Raw genomic sequence first — 23573 nt, forward strand, 5'->3', positions numbered from 1 at the left:
GTGGAAGAAAGAATGGAGAAGAGAATTGTGGGGTTCAGGATTGGGTGTGTAGAGGGACAAGAAGGGTGGTCAGATGGCCATGAGGACAAATGGAAATCTGCAACTGATGAGTTGGAGAGGTGGGCGTCATCTCAAGGGTATGACAGAGACCTGGGATGAAGGAGGCCTCCAAGAATCAATGAGGGTGACCTTAGCTGTGACCCATAGCATTTTGTTCATCTTAGTCATTTTAAGAATAAAAATCTCAAAGTTGCTTTAATTTGAATTTTCCTAATTGCTAAGGATGCTGAACTTTTTATGAGATATTTCTTAGTCCCTTTTATTCCTTGTATTGAGAAGTATCTGCTTAAATTCTTGGCAAAACAAATATAACTAGAAAAAGAAGTCAAATTATCCCCATTTCAAGGTGATATTATACACAAGAGACCCCCAAAAAGTTCCATGGAAAGAATCTAGAAAAAATCAACAATATCACAAAAGGGGATACCAGAGACTGAATCCCCAACCAAAGAGTAAACATAGGCTGGACCTAGGCCCCCTGCACATATGTAACAGATGTGCAGTTTGGGCTTCATGTGGGTTCCCCAACAGTGGAGCAGAGCTGTCTCTGACTCTTGTTCCCCTAGCTGGGCTGCCTTGTCTGGCTTCAGTGGGAGAGGGTGTACCTATTCCAGCAGTCAACTGAGGTGCCTTGTTGGTATCCAGCAGAGCCCTGCACCTTCTCAGAGTAGAAGGGGAAGGGAAAATAGGGAATGGGATGGGAGGAATTGTGTAAGGGGGAGACTGGGAGGAGAGGGAAACTGATTATAATACAAAGTAAGTAACTAAACAAATTAATGAGAGGAAAAAAGCAAAGTGTCAAGGTATAAAACCAATCTACAAACATTAGTAGGCTTTCTATACACCACCAGCAAACACACTGAGAAAGACATCACGGGAACTTCCATTTTCAATAGCATCAGACACAGTAAACATTGTGGAATAAACTATCCAAGGAGGTGATACTTCATAAGGAACACCACCAATCTGAAGAAAAAGATTGAGAAAAACACTGAAAAATAGAAAACATCCTATGCTCATGGATTAGAATTAATACTGTGAAAATGAACATCATACCAAAAGCAATTTACAAACGTAATGCAACCATGATCAAAATGCCTAAGATATTCTTTGGAGAAATAGAAAAATCATCCTAAAACTCATTAGGAATGAGAAAAGATCCCAGATAGCTAAATGAATCCTGGGTAATAATAACAATAATAATTAATAATAAGATTACCATTTCAAATTTGAAGATACAGAGATTCAAGACATAAAACTTCAAGATTATAGAGCTATACAGTAATACAGATTATACAGTAATAAAACACATGTGGTACTGCTATAAAAATATACACGCAGACCACTGGAATAGAACAGAAGACTCAAACATGAGTGCTCATATTTGCAGTCATGTGATATTGACACAGAGGCATAAAACATAACCTGTTTTTTAAGAAAAAAGTATCTTCAACAATTAATTCTGGGGAAACTGGGTGTCCACCTATAGAACAATGAAATTACAGCCACATCTATGAGTCTGTAGACCGATGTGAATCAAAGACTTCATTTGGAAACCTGAAACACTAAAACTGCTGTAAGAACATTTAGGAATGACTTTACAAGATGTAATGGTCAAAAAGGACTTTCAGAACAGAATTCCATTTGTTCAAGAGCTAAGGCTGACTACTGGGACCTCATAAAACCAACAAGCTTCTGTACAGCTAAGAAAACAAATCTATACAGCTAAGAAGAAAGAAAATCAAAGACAGTATTTGCCAGATATACACCTGACAAAAGATTAATATCCATTATATACAAAGAACTCAAAAAACGAACTGTCAAGAAAACAAATGAACCAATTGTTAACAATATGCCTGGGATTTAAGCAGAGAGTTCTCAATACAAAAGGAAAAAAAGGCTAAGAAATATCTCAAAAAATGTTCAGCATCCTTAGCAATTGGTAAAATTCAAATTAAAACAGCTTTGAGATTTTTATCCCACCCTAGTTAAAATGGTTAAGATGAATAAAACAATTAACAACAAATGTTGGCCATGTTCTGGGGAAAGAACTCTCATTTATTGCTGGTAGAGTACATATTGGTGTAGCCACTCTGGAAGTCAGTACCGAGAATCCTCAAAAGAACTAAAATAAATAGGAGCACGTGGCCAAACTCTATCACCCCTTGTCATATGCCTGGAGGACCCAGTATCCTACTTCATAGACACTTGATCAACAATGTTTACAGCCACTTTATTTACAATAGTTAGGAAATGTAGATAACCTAAATGTCCTTCAGTGATGAATGGAAAATAAAAATGCCATATATGCGCACAATGGAATACTATTCAAGCGTTAAAAAGATTATCATGAGATGTGCAGGAAAATTGATGCATCTTGAAAAAAATATATATATTGAATGAAGTAATCAGATGTAGAAATACAAAAGCTTAGTTTGATTTAAAAGTCATCTTTTTGTAGTCTCTTCCTGAAAACACTGTGAAAGCTACCTAGAACAGGAAGCAACGAAACAATTCTACTCAACTGTAACATGCAGAACCAAGACAGCATGACATGATATTCTTAAAGGTGTAACAAGGGACACCTACATGTCCGTCCAAAAAAAAAATAGCTATCTAATTGGATTGAAAGCCCATTTAACAAGATGGAAACTATGTCCAATACTGGACACTTAACTATAGTCTACGGATAGTTGAGATCATGGACTTTAGGTAATATTCTAGTACTTCTCGCTTTGCTAAACCAACACAATTCCTTATTGCATTTGAGATCTTACACAAACATATAAACGTTGCTAATATACACTGTCAAAAAAGCTTGCCTGTGTAGTACATGAAGATCATCACAGGCACCCATGACTGAACACAATGTGAAAATCAACAGATCTTGATGAGTCCAACCGCACTGGATGGATTCATAACACAGCTCTTGCGTCTACAGGGACATCAAGGGAGAGGGGTAGAAAGATTCTAAGAGGCAGAATATCAGGAAGTCTGCAGTGCAACAGACTCTTCTAGAAATGACCAAATAAACAAATCCGGGACAATAGAAATAGCAGTAGCCATACTAACATTTTAATGAAAACATTTTTGAGACAAAGATCTACAAGCAACTATTGACTGCTAGGAGAACAAAGGTGGCTACTCCTGCAGATGAGCCCTTAGTGGTTTTCCAGTGCAGAGTGGCCGCTATAAAACTATATACACTACAGAAAAAACAAAACCAAAACGGACACAACAGGTCAACAGCTTCTCTCTCTCTCTCTTTCTCTCTCCTCTCTCTCTCTCTCTCTCTCTCTCTCTCTCTCTCTCTCTCTCTCTCTCTGTATGTGTGTGTGTGTGTAATAATGATAATCAAAGAAAGACAGGCTATCAATTTTAGAGTGGGTGGCTTATGGGAGGGATTGGAGGAAGATAAATGAAAATAGGAAGCAATGTACTATTTCAATTGAAAACACTTTTTAAAAATTAAAAAGAAGCTTAAGTATTTATTTCTTTCTCAGTTTCTGTCTCTGTTTCTCTGTCTCTGTCTCTCTCTTTATTTCTCTCTTTTATCGTTTTCTCTCTTTCCGTTTTTCTCTCTGACTTACTCTGTCTGTCTGTCTGTCTCTCTATATATGCATGTCGTGTGTGTGTGCATGTGTTTGTGTGTGTGTGTGTGTGTGTGTGTGGTATTTGTGTGTGTGTCTGTGTGTGGTGTGTGTGTGTGTGCATGTGTGTGTGGTGTGCATGTGTGTGTGGGTGGATGTGTGTATTTGTGTGTGTCTGTGTGTGTGTGTGCATGTGTGTGTGGTGTGTTTGTGTGTGTGTGGATGTGTGTATTTGTGTGTGTCTCTGTGTGTGTGTGTTCATGTGTGTGTGTGGTGTGTGTGTATGTGGTATTTGTGTGTGTCTGTGTGTGGTGTGTGTGTGTGCATGTGTTTGTGTGTGTGTGGTATTTGTGTGTGTGTCTGTGTGTGGTGTGTGTGTGTGTGTCTGTGTGTGTGTGTGGTGTGTCTGTGTGTGTGTGTGTGTGTGTGTGGTGTGTTTGTGTGTATGCTATGTACGTACAGGATGCCTTGGAGGCGAGAAGATGGCATCAGCTCCTCTGGAGCTAGGGTTACACCTGGGTCTGAGCTGACTGATATGGGTGATAGGAACTTAACTCGAGTCCTCTGAAAAGGTCGTACAGACTCTTAACTGCAGAATCTTCTATCTTGCTCCCGAACCCAGTTTCGTAATTATTTATACAGTCGTGGTATAGAAAAGAAGGGGGGATAATTTACTACTCAGAGAAAAGGTGAGTAGATGTCCCAATTTTCACTATGAAAAGGAGCTTTAATTAATTATTTATATTGTTTGCTTTTTGAAACAAGGTCTCACCATGTAGCCTTGTCTTCAGAGTCCAGTTTGCAAGTTCTTCATCTCAGCAATAATAGACCAAGAATAATAGGCTAAGACTTAACGTAAATGAAGGCACGGGGACAATTTCTTAGAGGTGAGAAGAAAAGCCACAGGGCAGGCGAGCTGCAACTCCAACTGCTGCTAAGAGGCTTGAATGGAAAAGAGAAGGGGAAAGCCATGCTATTCAAGTTCACATGGAGGACAGACATGGCTGCCAAACAGCCACACGACAGGGAAAGAGGATTTGTGTGAGGAGTTGCAAAATAATGGGGGCAGGAATAGGGCACGATTAGAAAAGAGAAAGAAAAGGAAATGTTTGCTTTTCTGAATGACCTATGACCCTTATATTGGCTGCTGGTAACTGCAACCGTCTTCACTGAGGCAAGGATTCTAGGGGAAAAAAATTATGACAGCTCCTTAAAATTCCAATTATCTCACCTAATCTCTTCGACCTGGCTTAAGGTGAAATTGCCTTCTGATTTAGGCAAAGTGGTTGAACCAGTCTAATTGGAACATGAGGTACCCACTCAGAAATTTTATTCTTTTCAAGTGTGTGTGTGTGTGTGTGTGTGTGTGTGTGTGTGTATGTGTGTGTATGTGTGTGTGTGTGTGCGTGTGTGTCACTCTTATACTAGCTGGTCTGGAACTGTCGCTATAGACCAAGTTAGTTTCAAAATAACAGAGATCCACTTGTTTCTACCTCTCCTAATGCTGGGATGATCACCATGCCCAGCTAATTTAGAGTTTTTTGAAACTACATCTCACAGTGAAATCCAAGCTAGCCTGGAACTTGTTAGGTACTCCAGGCTGTTCTCTAACTCACCGTAATTCTCCTGTCTTGACCCGAAGAGGTAAAATTCTAGGGAAGAACCTTCGTTGCTAGACCAGAGCTTGTGAAGCTAGAATTTGAAGGTCGCATTGCACAGCTTTTGAGGCAGGAAGAGAAAGGAGAAAGGAAATAAGGCAAATAGCAGGGAAGTCATCCACCTTCTAAGTGGATCAAATAAACTCATGAATTGGAAAAGCCTATGCTTCGGTCTAATGCAAACTGAATACTGCCCTTTACAGCAATTATTTTTATAACTGAATTAGGTCATCTGTAAAGGTTTGATTTTCAGGCGCACTGAAATCATATATCACTATAAAATCTCCAGAGAGCCCTGACCTGCTACCGCATATAATTGAGACATCTCCACTCACATACAAGACTAAATCAGTTGATTTTTCAACTCTTTTGTTCACCTCTAATTTACGCGTCCTCTTTCTAAATGATAATTTGACCTAGAACATCTTCGAAATGTCTGAGACATTTAGCAATCCCTCAAGGGGCTTTTAAACCTATGACTCCATGATGAATTCAAAAGGCAGAACAAGTTAATGACTTTTAGGAGGGGAAATGTATTTGCTATGGTAGGACTCCCATCCAGGAAATCACTCAGCATGAAATCTAAAGGTCAGGAGGGTGGAAAGGAGAAACACAGTTGCTTAACATTATTCTTTATGGTTCACTCTGGGCTATTTCTTAGTACTGGTCAGAAAAGACCCTGCTATAAATCAGAGTCATTGGAGCTTTATGTCAATGCAAGAAGATTGAGTGGGGGACCTGAAGTTACACCCCATCCAGATTTTCCACAAATTTTCTCATTACTCTAATCAAATTACTTCTACTTGAGTCCACAGTTTCTTCTGGCTTTCATCCAATGAAAGGACTGATCAGAATTGGCAGAAAGGTGTGGTTTCATGTAGAAGAGTTACCCTATGCTGCCAGGCGTTGGTTTCAGCCATTTAGAAATGGGTAAACGATGGAGTCTCTATTGTGGTTCACATGGATGAAAAGTCTGGAAATTATTTTAGTGTGAATTAGCAAAATTCAGATCACGTGGATGAGGCTAAAAGTATAAAAAGTAGTTAATTTGCTCATAAACCAGGGTCTAAAATTCTACTGTTCAAAGAAACTGAACATATCAATATATAGCATAGCTTGAAACCTTTAAAAAGGTCATTTCAAAAGGCTATGTGCAGCTATGTTTTGTATGTTGTATGCATTCCTCTCCGCACTACCACTTGATCAGCAGAGCTCTGATTCTCTTCAACAGAAGCCACTAAGTCCATCAGAAAACACAGATGTTTACAATGTGATTCACAATTATACCGCAATTACAGTTATAAAGTACCAACAAAAATAATTTTATGGTTGGGATTCAGCACAATGTGAGAAGCTATATTAAAGGGTCACAGCGTTTGGAAGGTTAAAAACCACAGGCTTAGATTTTTTGGCCATCTGCACACATGAATGATAAAAGTGCCCCCTTGTCATAAATAAACATGGTTATGCCTAATATGCCTGCATGACAAGAAGTCCCCAGGCTACAGAAGTTCACTTGGATGGAACCCCATCCCACCACCATAAGTTGCATGCTAGCCTCATTACAGGACAAGAATGCATGGGAAATACAGCCTGTCAGAAGTTTGGGGCATCTGGCTCTGAGTGTAGCAGTTTCAGCCATGTAGACCAAACCACAAAGAAACCTCCTTCTTATCTAAAGATGAATTACTCCTTGTGTCTCACAGGAGAGGGGGATGGATCTTCTAGACCAAAGCAGGATCTCATAGTATCCACCCACATTCTAAAACGCCTCAAACAACAGGGAGGCAAACAGCAATCACTCTCCCCTCAGCATCTCCTGAATTGTCATAAGATAATGCTGTGACCAGGAGAACCTTGTAGGTAAGCCTGCCATCCTACTGTTATGGGAACTGCATGTCAATTCAATTAATCATGTACCTTTCCTTGGCATTCATTTCTTCCTCTTAGTAAAAAATAATTTCAGGGTCTATACCGTAACAACCCATGTTCCCTCATTAAAGGAGGATCCAAGATACCCTGTCATTAAACTCACAGCTTTGGAAATTTATTCAGAACAGCCAAGCAGGGTTTTTGACAGTTAGTTGGTTTTGAATCTATAGAGTCAAAAGATGATTCTATTAAGTGATATCCCAGGACTTTCAATTCTTCATGAGGAGTTGACTTAGATGAGGGAGACTCTCTTCAACCTGGGCTTGCCTGTGTGCTTTGAGAATATAATCTAGTTCTCTACTCAGATAGCAAGTTTCAGGGTCAGTGCCTGCTCTCTTAGTTGAAAATGTATAAGAGTATATAGGTTTGGGTTGTATGGTGAGTTGAGTGGGAATGGTCCCCATAGGCTCATGTATTTGAATGCTTCTTCAGCAAGTAGTGGTGGACCACCTCTGCTCAGATGCAGGTTGTGCCAGCCAGAACAGGTAAAAGCCCTGCCTGGCATCTGAACCTTCCCATGCCATTGGTTCTGAGCTCAAGGACCCAAGTCTCTGATATCCCATAATCCCACCCCACCCCCACCCTGTCACAACAGTCACAACAGGTAAAAGTCCCATCTGCACTTGGAACCCTCCCATGTCTGTGTTCCAGATTTCAAAGATGCACCCAGAAAACATTCTATTTCATGTGCCATCCTGCCATACCCCTATCTCAACATGGGGTAGATTTCACATACAGGCCATGTCAGCCAGAAAAGATAAGAGCTCCACCTGCCTTCCAAGCCTTCCCATTTTCTGGATATAGAGCCAAAAGACCCAAGCTGTTGATTCTCCCACCCAGAACTGTCCCTGCTGCTGTGTCCCCATCCCTACCACATGGGCAGATTCCCTCTGCTCAATTATAGGTCACACAAGTCAGAAGAACAGAGATCTCCTGCTCAACCAATGACTAAGTTCCAAAATGTATAACAAATTTAAGAACCTAGAGTTAAACAAAGCAAATAATCCAATTGAAAAATGGGATACAGATCTAATCAGAGATGTCTCCATAAAAGAATCTCAAACGGATGAGACATACCTAAAGAAATGTTCAATATCCTTAGCCATGAGGGGAATGCCAATCAAAATGGTTCTGAGATGCCATTATATATCTTTCAGGATGATTAAGAGCAGAACCACAAATGGCAGTTCATGCTGGTGAGGATGTGAATCAGGGGAAACAGTCCTCCATTGCTACAGGGAGTAAAAACATGCACAGACTCTATGGAAATCAATATGGTTGTTTCTCAGGAAATTGGGAGTTGATCTACCTCAAGACCAAGCTATACTCCTCCTGGACAGATATCCAAAGGATGCTCCACCATAGCACAAGGACACTTGCTCAACTAGATTCATAACAGTTTATTTGTAATAACCACAAACTAGTACAATCTAGATGTCCCTCAGATGAAAAATGGTAAAAAATGTGGTATATTTATGCAATGGAGTATTATTGGGCTGTTTAAAAAAATCATAAAATTTTCAGGCAAATGGATGGAACTAGAAAAGATCATCCTGAGTGGGGTGTCCCAGACCTAGAAAGTACAAACATAGTGTATACTCACTTATATGTAGATATTAGTCATAAAGTACAGGATAACTATACTGCGATCCATAAACCCAGAGAGGTAAGTAACAGGGAGGGACCAAGGGCATGAATCTCCCTGGGAAGGAGAAACAGGATAGATATTGTGGGTGACTTGGTTGTGGAAGGAAGAGAGTATAGGGATTGGATAGGAGAAAGATGGAGAGAGAATGTGAATACTGGGAGAGACAACTGGAAGTGGGGAGCATTCAGGGACCAGGTAGAAATCTAATGCAGTGGAAACTCCCAGAAATCTATGAGGTGACCCTAGTTGAGACTCCAAACAAAGGGGCATAAGGAACATGAACTGGCCATCTTCCATAACCAGGCAAGACTTCCATTGGAGGAACTGGTACACCCACTCAGTCCCAAAATCTTCAACCTACAATTTTTGGTGCCTACAAGATGTACTGTTGTAAATTAGGTGGTGCAGAAATTTGGGGAATGGGCAACAAACAAGTGCTCTAGTTTAATACCCATGACATGAGGAGGCAGTCCATCCTTGACACTCCCTGGAAGGCCAGGAATTAGTCTATATAGCCCAGATACCTAGGATAGAACCAAAGACAAAACCAAAAACAAGTCAATAAAATTATTCTTAATGATATTCTCCTATACTAATAAATAGGTGCCTAGCTTAGTTATCACCAGAAAGGTTTTATCCAGAAAATGATGGAAACATATGCAGAGACCTAAACCTTAGGGAATCTTGCAAAAAGTGTGGAAGAAGTATTGTACAAGGTAGAGGGGACAAGGATCCAACAAGATAACCTACAGAATCAACTCACCTGGACTTATTATAGGGGCTCACAGAGACTGAGCTGTTCAGTGAGCTGGCATGGGTCTTGCCTAGGCTCTATGCACATATGTTATACTTGTGTAGCTCGGTCTTCTTGTGGGATTACTAACAGTCAGAGCAGATGCTATCTCTGACCCTTCTGCCTGATTTTGAGAACCTTACCTCCCACTTGGTTGCCTCATCCAGACTTAATAACAAAGGGCTTTGCCCAGTCTTATTGAAACTTAATATGCCATGTTTGGTGCGTGAAAGTGAGGGGTGGAATGTGGTCAGGACAAAATATATGAGAGAAAAAAGAAAAAGACTGGCACTGTTTGAAAGGGACTAGGGGGTGTGACCTTGTTGGAAGAAGTGTGTCACAGGGGGTGGCATTTAAAGTTTCACAAATCCAAGCCAGGTCCAGTGTCTCTTTTGTCCCTTTTGTCCCACTCCCTGCAGATCTTGCTGTAGAACTCTCAGCTCCTTTTCAGCATCATGTCTGCCTGCACTCTGCCATGCTTCTCACCATGCTGAGAAAGAATGGGAAACTCTGAACTGTAAGCCAGCCCGAATTTCTTGCTTTCTTTTGTAAGAGTTTGTGTGGTTATGATGTCTCTTCAGAGCAAGAGAACACTAAGACTGACAGAGATGTTCATGGATTTTTTTTCTAAGAAGTTCCAAAAGCCAATATTTGTTTAAAAAAAAAAACAAATTGGTTACCCGCCTTTGCAAATTATGCCTCTAAACAAACAATCTATTTTTAAAACAGGATACTAACTGATTTTTTCTTACTGTTTTCAGTTCCTGGTGACCTAGAGGTTGGCTCATCAACAAAAGGGTAAAGAGTTGGATTATTTAGCCTTACGTCAATTTGGTCTATGATATAAGTTATTTATTACAAATTGGACACGGCTGACTGTTATTCTCTTCAGTTTTCTGAGTGTATAGAATGAAAATGTGTAGAGAATTTTATAGGGTGAATTAATAAGAAGTTCTGGTTGGTCAGTGGCTAGGCGTTTGTTTCTTATGCAGGAAGCTGATGTAAGCAAACAGCTAATTGCAGTACACGGTCCAGACAGTTGTATAATTGCATTTAACACTATGTTAGCTTTATTTAAAAGATTTTCTCATATACCTTTGTCTCTTAATTCCCCACAAAATATGCAGTTATTACCTCATTTATATTCTGGATCTTTGCCAGTTGTTAAGCGTTAGCATGCCCCCTTGGATAGACCCCTCTTCTGAGGCACTCTAACTGCTGCTCCCCGCTTTGCCCTCTGTCAGCCTTGAATCAGTTACTCAGATGGATGTTCCCCAAGCCTCTAAAAGCAGTTCATGTGACCCTGAAAAGCGGACCAATGGGTCATGGGCCATCTAAGTTATCCCTCTTCTTGCTATTCTGAATGGGAGACTCAGAACTAAAATAACTGACCTGAAGCCTTCCTTTTACCAAGACCCAGGAATTAGTCTATATAGCCCAGATATAGACTCATATAAAGAGCTGCATCCAATCTTCTATAGCCTCTCTGTCTTATCAACTCAGTTCAGCTTAATATCATCAGGACCTTTGACTGCTGTGGTACTCCTTGATTCAAAAGGACTAAATTTTACTACTGGTATGGGATTTGTCCTCTCATAAGTAAGCATGCTGTTTCTAGGCCAACAAATCCTAACTGGTTTGAAAGGGGGCCTAAGGACAGGGACCAAGCAAAAATTCAACCACAAGCCTCCTCCTACAATATGGGCTTCTAGTTCCTGCCCACTCTGCCTCTGCCTCTTGATCGCTTCTTTCCTCCTTATTATCCTCATGGGTATGGTCTTTTTAGCCTGTCTTTTAAATGTTTTACTTTTCACTCTGTACCCAAAACAGAAGGTTCCACATAAGCTCTCTGAATAGCTCTCACCCTACAATAGTTCCATTTGTACCTGGTGTATCTGCAGAAGACCTTTTAGAATTGCTGTGGGGAAACTGACTAAGAGAGACCCTTATCCAGTTGGCTCTATGCCAGATACAATTTTTCATGATTGTCTTGTCTTCTTTTCTTTTCCCTTTGTTTGATACTTTGTAGCTCCTTTCTACTTCCGCTAGCTCATTTGAGTATAACAGTTTTGACATGAAATCAGTCACTGTTACCCTGAACCAACTCAATCCCAACTTTTGCTCCCCAATCTACTCTGCTTCTCACCCCTCTGCTTCCCTTTCTCCTCCATCTTTTGCAGAAAACTGCTCAGTTCTACTCTGTAACGAAATCATTGATTTACAACCCTCTAATAATTATTTTCCAATTCTCTTCAGGAATACAGAGTGGCAATCATTACCAGAGGATGCCCTCTTCAATGAACCCACAACACCTCTGATACAGACCTCAACAACAACAACAAAAACTGATATACTTCTCCCACCCCACCCCCACTGCTGCCACCGTTCCGATTTTTTGTATTATTTCAGAGATAGGAATGATAGTTTTCTGCTGACAGACTACATTTCCCAGCTTCCCTTGCGAACTACAGGAGTCATTTTTACTCCTATAAGGAGCCGCATCCAATCTTCTATAGGCATTTTAACCAGTCATGGATGATAAAAGTGGTACTTTACCATGAATATACATGACCAGACCAAGTCTCTTTTTTCTTTCTGCCTTCTCTCTAAAGATGTTTTAAAATAATCTTGCAAACAGGAAGTAGGGTTCAAAGTTTGTATCACGTGAGGCTACTGTAGTATCCTTCCGTTCCTAGATCCTATCCTCTCCCTTTAGTCCCTTTACCTAGGGATTCTCAACCTGTGGATAGTGACTCCTTTGGGGGGGGGGTCAAATGACCTTTTTATAGGGGTCATATATCAGACATCTTACAATTCAGATATTTATATTACAATTCATAACAGTAGCAAAATTACAGTTGTGAAGTTGCAAAATAATTTTATGAGGTCACCACAAGATGAGGGACTGTACTAAAGGGTCCCCATATTAGGAAGGTTGAGAACCACTGTTCTAGACAGTCCTACTTCTACCTTCACACCATCTAGATATATAAGACTTTATGATACGTATAAATTCTAGGAAACATAAATAAGAGAGGCATTCAGTGTTTCTAAGGTTGGCTTTGTTTGCTTAATATATGTATGCATTCATTGCATCCATTTTTTTTCCTAAAAGCAACACAACTTTGTTCTCAGGGCTTACAAATGTTAACACGTGTATACATACCTACTGTGTTTTCCTTATCCATCATTCTGTTGGTGGATAACTAGTTTTGTTTCATAACTTACTGTGAATATTACTATAGTAACAATAATCTGCAAGTGCCTCTCTTACATGCTTATTGGAGTCCTTATATGGCTGTTGACATGGGAGATATAAGTGTCAAATACCATGTGCACACCAAGAAAATTAACTGAGTTTGATTCAGAGCATGGATAACATCAAGTAGTGTGTGGACAAATGTAGTTCAATGGAAATGTACTTTTTTTATAAATAGATGCGCTATGAAGTGAACGATTTGGTTTTAACTGGAGTATTTCTAGATCTTAGCTGAAAACTTTTGAGTCTCGAAAGCAAGGAGTTTCCTCAAATCCTTTATCATTTGATTGCATGAGTAATTGAATCAAATATGTTATCTAGTCGAAAGCCAGGGGAAAATGTAATAACTTGCGAGCTAAGTCAGAACCATTTTCTCACTTGAAAGTGAAACAAGATTGTCTTTACTTGTTCAACCCGTTAGCATCTTCTGATTTGTTCCAGTCAACTCGGGGTTCTTTTATATGAACAGGCAAGGGACAGCTTCAGTGGCCTTTAGCTGTCAAAGTTGTAGCCAATAGAGTTAGATTACAGCAGACCTCCATTTGTACCATTTCAGCTTTCAGTTTTGAGCACCATGGCCCTCATTGCTCTATATGCTGAGTCTAAGTTTCTCTCAGCAGTGATTCCTGCAGTCAGCAGGCTTGTGGTCTTAGGCCTTCACAGGACCTTGCCCTCAACAGTTCCTCAACTCACCACATCCTTGTATTCAAACACTCTGTGGAACTCTTTAGCCACCTTCCAGGTGGAGCTTATGAGTGTGCCTCGGCTAAGAGCCCAGAAGTCACCTGACCTTTTTGTCCCCACTTCAGTATATTAAGCCTGTGATAAGGGCTACCCACCTGTTCACAATAAAAATATGGGCATTAAGCCTATTGAGATCAAGGCTGCTGTCTTACGGGGATACAGCATTGATGTCTGGACTAACCAGAGCAGAGTGTGGAGGTTTCTGAAATAGCCAGCACAGTTCTTTTGCTTAGTTTCACAGTGTTGGCAAGGCCGGCACGGTTAAAGTGCCTCTCCTACGTGTTGTAGAATTCCTGATTCTTCTGGGTTGAGTCATCTGGGAGTTACCTCAAGCTGTTGCCAACAAAAAGGCTTCTCTAGAGTCATTGAAGTTGTACAAAGCCAAAGAGGCTCCCTTTTCTCTATAACTGTTTGATTGGAGTTCCTTGGTACAGAAGCTGGATTTCTGCGGCAGCTGTAACACCTGTATCAGTTTCTACTCCTGATGTCCCCTGTCCTTATTCATGCCTAGATTGAAGTCTCTATGAGTATGCATGAAGCATTTAAAACATCCAAAGCTGTCTTGATGACAAAATCCCATGACAGTGAAGGAGACAGTTGATGGACAGCTGGGTAATTTCAAGCAAACCAGAAGGGCTGAACTTGGAGTTGCTAACATATTCCAAGGACCTTCTATGGGTGCAGTACGGTCACTTCCAGCCCTACTGGCCTCAGAAGATGCAAGGACGTAGCAGACCCTCATCCCTGTTGGTCCTGGCAAGTTGCATGTACCATGTCCAAGTCCCATAGTGCTGTATGCATTCCAGTATAAGAGAAGCATCTAAAAATTCTGATATGTCAATCAAGAGGCAAACTAAAACATCAATGAATACTCACAGTAAATATTTAACATTAAACACAAATTTTCCCAGAATATTTTATTTAACAAAATTTAAGTCTAGCCAAATAGGCATAAATAAGGTTAGAACATTTAAGAATCACTTTTTAAATTATTTTTTGGAGAGGATTATAATTACATTCGTCCTTCGTTATCCTCCATTTAACCTCTTCTATACACCCCTCCCTCTCCTTCAAATTCAGGCTTCCTTTTCTACTAATTTTTATTGCATATATTTTCCATGTAGAATAATGTATATTATATGTTATGTATATTAATATATAATAATAAGTGTATGATATATTTCTAAATATAACACATTCAGAAACCTATGCTTGTTCCCAGCTTTCTTCAGTTGCCTTTATTTCCTTGTGTAGAGTTGAGGCTTCACAGACTTTTCCTTGTCCACTTTGGTATGTACTCTGATGTCATTCTTGTTGAACTTTTATTTGGACAGTCACATTTGTGACGCTTTATGATGTAAGTTTCTGACATTACGAGGAGACACAGTCTCACAGCAAACTTCTCTATCCTCTGGCTTTTACAATCTTTCCACACTCTCTCAAATGACCATTGAGCTCTAGTTGCAGGAGTGTTTTTCAGATGCATTCACTGGGAATGGGAGACACAACTCTGCTTTATGATTGGTTATGGTTTTTGTGGTGGTCTCAGCTGTTGCAAAGAGAAACTTCCTTAATGAGGGTTAAAGACTACACTTATCTGTGGCTATAAAGACAAATGTTTATAGATTATTTTTAGATTTCTCTCTTGATATATCTTCTTTGCTTCTGCTGATTCAGCTACTAATCATTTTTAGACATGCAATCACATATTTATCAAACATGTTTAAATAAAGAAACTTTCTGTCTTACCAAGACATCTACTAAACTATGTTATTACATGTAATGATAAAATAAATCACCCATGAAAATATTCTAAAACAGTGTGTCAGTCAGAACATTTAATTACATAACTGTTTATTCTTTAGAGCATTGGTTGATTGATCAGGAAATAGGATTTGCTTCATTTTATGCTTTGTTATTTATGTTCTTTGTGGAATTTCTCACCCTCATTATTTTGAGCTGAACCACAGTTCACAAACACACATTCTAGAGTTTGATTCTGTATGTCTCTCAGTAGTGTTCAATACTATGATTAAACTGGTACAGCACCTCTAAAGGCCCTAACCGCAGACCTTATAGTAACCAATTATCATCTAGAGATGCTATAGCCATCCTCAAGAAGAAGTCAAAAACAAATTCATTAACTTATGGCTCTAGTATCCTTAACTGTTATCATTGATTTCCTCAAGGATCTTGAAACAATGGCCATACAGTTCAGCCATGAAGTTTGTTCATGAAGACAGTCTCCAACTTGGGTTACAATGATATAACTGTTCAGGTAACCACAAAAAAAGAAGTATCACCCTTTTTGGCTAATTTGTGTCCTTGAAACATGGGACGTGGTTTAAACTGTGGAAATACTAATCCAAGCATTCTATGGCTAACCCTTAACTTATTAAAGTGATAAGATTTTATAAAGGTGTGAAATGTATTAAAGAGTATTTAGATATTTAGATATTTCCTCTTTGTAGCCTAATTTGTGTGGGTTTGATTCTCTTTTGATGCTGAATAAAGTTTCATTCCAGATGAAAATAAGAACTCTTTCTGCACCTACTTGGATGTTTCTTCTCTATTTCTCTCATCTTGGTAGATACTCATTTATGCTTGGTTACTATAAATGTCTTGCTTTCTTTCTTTCTTTGTTTGTTTTTAATAGGAAAAATACCCTGTTTCAAAACATCTCTGAAATAGAGATAATGACCATTTTTTTTTACTTTGTAATAGACATGTTCTTGAGAAAATGAAACTCCTAATGCCCAATGAATTTGGGGAGCAGGCCTAGCCTTCATATTTGATGTTGTCTTGTCAAAACGCTGTGATATGATATTTAGTAATAGTGCTAAAAATTGACTTTTTTTTACAAAAACAAATAAAATTAAAATGAATGATTATGCCTTGAAAACACAAATCTTAGTGACATTCATATTTAATAATCAGCCTGTAAACTGGGAATGATGGTGCAAACCTGTTGACTTGCCTGTTTGGGAAGTCAAGGCCGAAGGATCTAGAACTCAAGGATTACCTGAAGTACAAGGTGATTCCAAAGCCATCCAGGTCAATTTAGGAAAACCAAAATAAAAGAGGGCCCAAGGAGATTTGGGAATTAGAGCCTAGTGTAGAATTGGCTATTGATTCAACCCTTAGAATAAGAAACATACAACAAGTTGAAGATATCTATCTTAATTTAGAAAGGTTTAGTACATATTTTACTTGAAAGAATGAATCTAAAAATATCCCACAGTATACAACTGTTCATAGATAAGAGATTGTTAAACATACATGAAAATTTTGTGAGCTAAATATTATTGTCCTTATTTTAGTATTGATGACATATGTTCATCTAACATAATGGTAGCATTAAGCAGCAGAGGAAGGACTATGACATTTAAAGTCTGATGTTGAGTTTAATAAGAACTTGTCCACAGCTAATACAATTGCACAAAGAGAAAATTGGCAAAGAGAATAAAAGCCAACCATGTGTATAGAGTACTTAACCATCTGAAGCCCAACCTGCTAAGAACATTCATTGTACGTCACTTTGCATCTCTTGGGGATCCATAGCTCTTTACAGCACCACAGGCTATTTCAACTGTAGATTGTTTTCTTTACAAACTTGAAATTTTCATTCCAGAGTGAGCAACTCTTAGATAGAAAAGTAATGCTCCAGGATGCAAGACAAATGAAAAACTGGGGACGTAAGTAGAGGAATACAAAGCCTGTATCTTGGCGCAATGTTGTCTTTAGAAGGTGCTAGGCAGATACTATTTACCAGTGTCACAGTGAGACACGGCCACAAATATGGTCTCAATATAGTCTTGTTTCCATTCTTTAAGTATAAAGCTAAACCTTTAAAATACATTGATTTATTGTCTCTTATACTCCAGAAGTTATGTTACAAATATTCATGCTTGGTTCACAGGGCAAGGAGAAAGTAAAGTCTATCAGAAGAAAGGATTTTGGAATTCCATTCTTTCTGGTCATGTCAAAATAGATCTAGTTTCTAGCTTCCATTTGTTTGAGGAATCACACTAAGAAATTAGCTGTTTTCCCTATGACTAACAATGTGAGTCCATCGGTTAATGAAAATGTCAATGCCCTAAGCTTACGGAAAGGGGTCTTTCTGATCATGCACACTACAAGCTGTGTTGACTGGGTGTCATCTCAGTAATTGTATCCATAATCATATTCACATTTGCACAGATTGTGCAGGGTGAGTTTTCTTATTAAACTATTGCTAGGTAAATAATGTTTGAATTCCTTTAGTATGTTTCAAAAGTATTACTTTTATAGGAATTCCTTTCTAATAAAGGCCTAATTGTAACCAATCAATAATGACTGAACAATAATTTAAGCATAGAGTTGGGGCAACAAAGAGTGGCAATTAAAGTGTTCAACCCTGAAATAACTTACTGTGAACTTGTATAAAATATTACAATGATATAAAGCTAAGTAAATAATATTATATGACAGTTCAGGTGAATGGTTGGAAATGTTCAGAACTTAGAAAAGGAACCAAGAGGGGAAAGATTGTGAAGGGAGTTTTATTGTTTATAGACAGTGCAATATACTAAAACCAACAGTATTTCTATCCATGAGAATGAATCTTGAAATTCCAAAGAGGACTTGACCTCACATATTCCTCATATGCATCATTTCTTCACAGTGTGTGCCCTTCAACTGGAGCATGGTCAAATGAGTCTTGGCTACACTTTTGGGAAAACATTATTTCTTCTTCCCAAAGCTAACAATAACTAAAAGTTCCTTAGCTGTGGGTGGGACTCATGTCCATCTTCCCTCTCCAAATTGGGAATATCTTGAGCTTGCACAGGTCTCATGGTTGCTGTCCTAATTACTGTGAATTCACATGTGCACTTGCCCTGCTGTGTCCCAAAGACATTGTTTCCATGTAGCTCTTACACTCTTAATACAACTTCTTCTGAAATAATACTTGAGCTGTGAGTGGAGGAAGCACAGTGCATATATTTCATTTAGAGTTTAGCACTCTTCAGTTTCTTACTATTTGCAGTTACAGATCTCTGTGTTAATAACCTCTACAAATAGAAGCTTCTCAGCTGAGGGTTAAGGTAGAAGCACAGGTCTATCATTATAATGATATATCATTAGGAATTGGTTTGTCTCAGTTCTCAGCATAGTAGTAATAGGTTGTCTCCCAGGCCCCATCATCTTTCTAGCGTTAGACTCTTGGTCTGACAATGTTACCAGGTCTGGGTTTCATCTTGTGTAGTGTGCCGTAAACCTAATCAGAAAGTGGTTTGTTACTCCCGGGCTGACTGTGCCACTATTGGACATGCCTTGCGTATGCTTGCCATGCCAGGATATGTCACGCCAGGGCAGTCATTGGTGTAGCACACAGGATACATAACTGGGTTGGACTGATTATTCTTCTTCTTATCTAATAGAGGGAATACCATCTTCTAGAACCGTGAAAGCGAGAGAGAGTAGGAATGAAGCTGCCATGTGAGAACCTGTTTGGTTTATTCATATTTTCTGTCTCAAGCCTATGGTATCTTCAGCAGCACAAGGTAACTACGAAGTTCTGAAAGGTAACTGTGCAAGATAGTTTTATGTCAACTTGACACACACTACAGTCATCTGAGAGAAGGAGACCTTAATTAAGAAAACGTCTCTAGATCGGGCTGTAGACAGACAAACTTTTAGGGCATTTTCTCACATGGCAATTGTTGAGGGTGAGTCTAACCCATTGTCGGTGAGAATGAGCAAATGGTCCTGGATTCTATAAGAAAGCAGGATGAGGACAGGAGGCAGGAGTGGGTGTGAGCAGAGGAGCACCTTCATAGAAGCAGAGGGAGGACGGATGGGATAGGGGATTGCTGGAGGGGAAACCGGGAAAGGGGATAACATTTGAAATGTAAATAAATAAAATATCCAAAAAAAAAAGCAGGACGAACAAGCCATGCAGAGCTAGAGGGCAAGAAGGACTCCCCTATGGCCTCAGCATCAGCTCCTGCCTCCAGATTCCTGCTTTGGCTTCACCCGGTGGACTGTGATTTGGTATGTGTGAGTCAAGTCAATTCTCTCCTTTCCAGGTTGCTTTGGTCACAGTGTTTAATCACATCAATAAAAACCCTAAGTATGACAGTAGTCAAGAGCACTGGAAATAGCCTGTATTATTCTGAGGGTTTGTGTCAACAACTTCACAAAAGTGCTGCCAATCTTGGCACAGAACTTTTCACTTGTAAGTTCTTGGTATCTAATAGGGGCATTATGTCCCTACTATTTTATAGTAATACTATTCAAACTATTTTTTTTATTAACTTGAGTATTTCTTATATACATTTCTAGTGTTATTCCCTTTCCCGGTATCTGGGCAAACATCCCCCTCCCCCCTCCCCTTCCTTATGGGTGTTCCCCTCCCAACCCTCCCCCCATTGCCGCCCTCTCCCCACCAGTCTAGTTCACTGGGGGTTCAGTCTTAGCAGGACCCAGGGCTTCCCCTTCCACTGGTGCTCTAACTAGGATATTCATTGCTACCTATGAGGTCAGAGTCCAGGGTCAGTCCATGTATAGTCTTTAGGTAGTGGCTTAGTCCCTGGAAGCTCTGGTGCTTGGCATTGTTGTACATATGGGGTCTCGAGCCCCTTCAAGCTCTTCCAGTTCTTTCTCTGATTCCTTCAACGGGGGTCCTATTCTCAGTTCAGTGGTTTGCTGCTGGCATTCGCCTCTGTATTTGCTGTATTCTGGCTGTGTCTCTCAGGGGCGATCTACATCCGGCTCCTGTCGGTCTGCACTTCTTTGCTTCATCCATCTTGTCTAATTGGGTGGCTGTATATGTATGGGCCACATGTGGGGCAGGCTCTGAATGGGTGTTCCTTCAGTCTCTGTTTTAATCTTTGCCTCTCTCTTCCCTGCCAAGGGTATTCTTGTTCCCCTTTTAAAGAAGGAGTGAAGCATTCACATTTTGATCATCCGTCTTGAGTTTCATTTGTTCTAGGCATCTAGGGTAATTCAAGCATTTGGGCTAATAGCCACTTATCAATGAGTGCATACCATGTATGTCTTTCTGTGATTGGGTTAGCTCACTCAGGATGATATTTTCCAGTTCAAACCATTTGCCTACGAATTTCATAAAGTCGTTGTTTTTGATAGCTGAGTAATATTCCATTGTGTAGATGTACCACATTTTCTGTATCCATTCCTCTGTTGAAGGGCATCTGGGTTCTTTCCAGCTTCTGGCTATTATAAATAAGGCTGCAATGAACATAGTGGAGCACGTGTCTTTTTTATATGTTGGGGCATCTTTTGGGTATATGCCCAAGAGAGGTATAGCTGGATCCTCAGGCAGTTCAATGTCCAATTTTCTGAGGATCCTCCAGACTGATTTCCAGAATGGTTGTACCAGTCTGCAATCCCACCAACAATGGAGGAGTGTTCCTCTTTCTCCACATCCTTGCCAGCATCTGCTGTCACCTGAGTTTTTGATCTTAGCCATTCTCACTGGTGTGAGGTGAAATCTCAGGGTTGTTTTGATTTGCATTTCCCTTATGACTAAAGATGTTGAACATTTCTTTAGGTGTTTCTCAGCCATTCGGCATTCCTCAGCTGTGAATTGTTTGTTTAGCTCTGAACCCCATTTTTAAATAGTGTTTTTTGTTTCCCTACAGTCTAACTTCTTGAGTTCTTTGTATATTTTGGATATAAGGCCTCTATCTGTTGTAGGATTGGTAAAGATCTTTTCCCAATCTGTTGGTTGCCGTTTTGTCCTAACCACAGTGTCCTTTGCCTTACAGAAGCTTTGCAGTTTTATGAGATCCCATTTGTCGATTCTTGATCTTAGAGCATAAGCCATTGGTGTTTTGTTCAGGAAATTTTTTCCAGTGCCCATGTGTTCCAGATGCTTCCCTAGTTTTTCTTCTATTAGTTTGAGTGTGTCTGGTTTGATGTGGAGGTCCTTGATCCACTTGGACTTAAGCTTTGTACAGGGTGATAAGCATGGATCGATCTGCATTCTTCTACATGTTGCCCTCCAGTTGAACCAGCACCATTTGCTGAAAATGCTATCTTTTTTCCATTGGATGGTTTTGGCTCCTTTGTCAAAAATCAAGTGACCATAGGTGTGTGGGTTCATTTCTGGGTCTTCAATTCTATTCCATTGGTCTATCTGTCTGTCTGTGTACCAATACATGCAGTTTTTATCACTATTGCTCTGTAATACTGCTTGAGTTCAGGGATAGTGATTCCCCCTGAAGTCCTTTGATTGTTGAGGATAGCTTTAGCTATCCTGGGTTTTTTGTTATTCCAGATGAATTTGCAAATTGTTCTGTCTAACTCCTTGAAGAATTGGATTGGTATTCTGATGGGGATTGCATTGAATCTGTAGATTGCTTTTGGTAAAATGGCCATTTTTACTATATTAATCCTGCCAATCCATGAGCATGGGAGATCTTTCCATCTTCTGAGGTCTTCTTCAATTTCCTTCTTCAGTGTCTTGAAGTTCTTATTGTACAGATCTTTTACTTGCTTTGTTAAAGTCACACCGAGGTACTTTATATTATTTGGGTCTATTATGAAGGGTGTCGTTTCCCTAATTTCTTTCTCGGCTTGTTTCCCTTTTGTATAGAGGAAGGCAACTGATTTATTTGAGTTAATTTTATACCCAGCCACTTTGCTGAAGTTGTTTATCAGCTTTAGTAGTTCTCTGGTGGAACTTTTGGGATCACTTAAATATACTATCATATCATCTGCAAATAGTGATATTTTGACTTCTTCTTTTCCGATCTGTATCCCCTTGACCTCTTTTTGTTGTCTGATTACTCTGGCTAGAACTTCAAGAACTATATTGAATAAGTAGGGAGAGAGTGGGCAGCCTTGTCTAGTCCCTGATTTTAGTGGGATTGCTTCAAGTTTCTCTCCATTTAGTTTAATGTTAGCAACTGGTTTGCTGTATATGGCTTTTACTATGTTCAGGTATGGGCCTTGAATTCCTATTCTTTCCAGGACTTTTATCATGAAGGGGTGTTGAATTTTGTCAAATGCTTTCTCAGCGTCTAATGAAATGATCATGTGGTTTTGTTCTTTCAGTTTGTTTATATAATGGATCACGTTGATGGTTTTCCGTATATTAAACCATCCCTGCATGCCTGGGATGAAGCCTACTTGGTCATGGTGGATGATTGTTTTGATGTGCTCTTGGATTCAGTTTGCCAGAATTTTGTTGAGTATTTTTGCGTCGATATTCATAAGGGAAATTGGTCTGAAGTTCTCTTTCTTTGTTGTGTCTTTGTGTGGTTTAGGTATAAGAGTAATTGTGGCTTCGTAGAAGGTATTCGGTAGTGATCCATCTGTTTCAATTTTGTGGAATAGTTTGGATAATATTGGTATGAGGTCTTCTATGAAGGTTTGATAGAATTCTGCACTAAACCCGTCTGGACCTGGGCTCTTTTTGGTTGGGAGACCTTTAATGACTGCTTCTATTTCCTTAGGAGTTATGGGGTTGTTTAACTGGTTTATCTGTTCCTGATTTAACTTCGGTACCTGGTATCTGTCTAGGAAATTGTACATTTCCTGAAGATTCAAACTATTTTTTTACACATACATAGTCTATAAATAGATATATAGATATATTTTGGAGACAAATATATGTATACAAATACACACACATAAATTCAGTTTACAGAATTTTGAGGGAGCACAAAACTTTCAATGGTTTGGCCTCATGAATGTTTCCTTGATGACACACCATCTTCTCTCCTAGAAAAGGATACATCTCAGTGTATTCATGGTTTATTTGCCCAGGGTAAGATTCTTCTCTCCGTCCCCAGTCATTAGTTAAGCACTTGTCCATTCTTGGTGAAGGGAGAACACTTTGGACAAAGTCTTGATTCTGATTCATTATACCTGTTCTTACAGG

At 39.5% G+C, this 23573-nt stretch overlaps 1 long non-coding RNA gene across 1 annotated transcript; it reads left to right on the forward strand.

Moving 5' to 3' along the window:
• The first annotated feature begins 9690 nt into the window (after window positions 1-9690).
• Window positions 9691-19809, forward strand: LOC134481020 (uncharacterized). Its single transcript, XR_010056169.1, has 3 exons — window positions 9691-10198; window positions 10443-10479; window positions 15874-19809. It is a non-coding gene; the product is annotated as an uncharacterized LOC134481020 (long non-coding RNA).
• Window positions 19810-23573: the final 3764 nt, after the last annotated feature.

The sequence above is a fragment of the Rattus norvegicus genome, chromosome 11 (genome assembly GCF_036323735.1).
Source record: "Rattus norvegicus strain BN/NHsdMcwi chromosome 11, GRCr8, whole genome shotgun sequence".
NCBI classification, from domain to species: domain Eukaryota; kingdom Metazoa; phylum Chordata; class Mammalia; order Rodentia; family Muridae; genus Rattus; species Rattus norvegicus.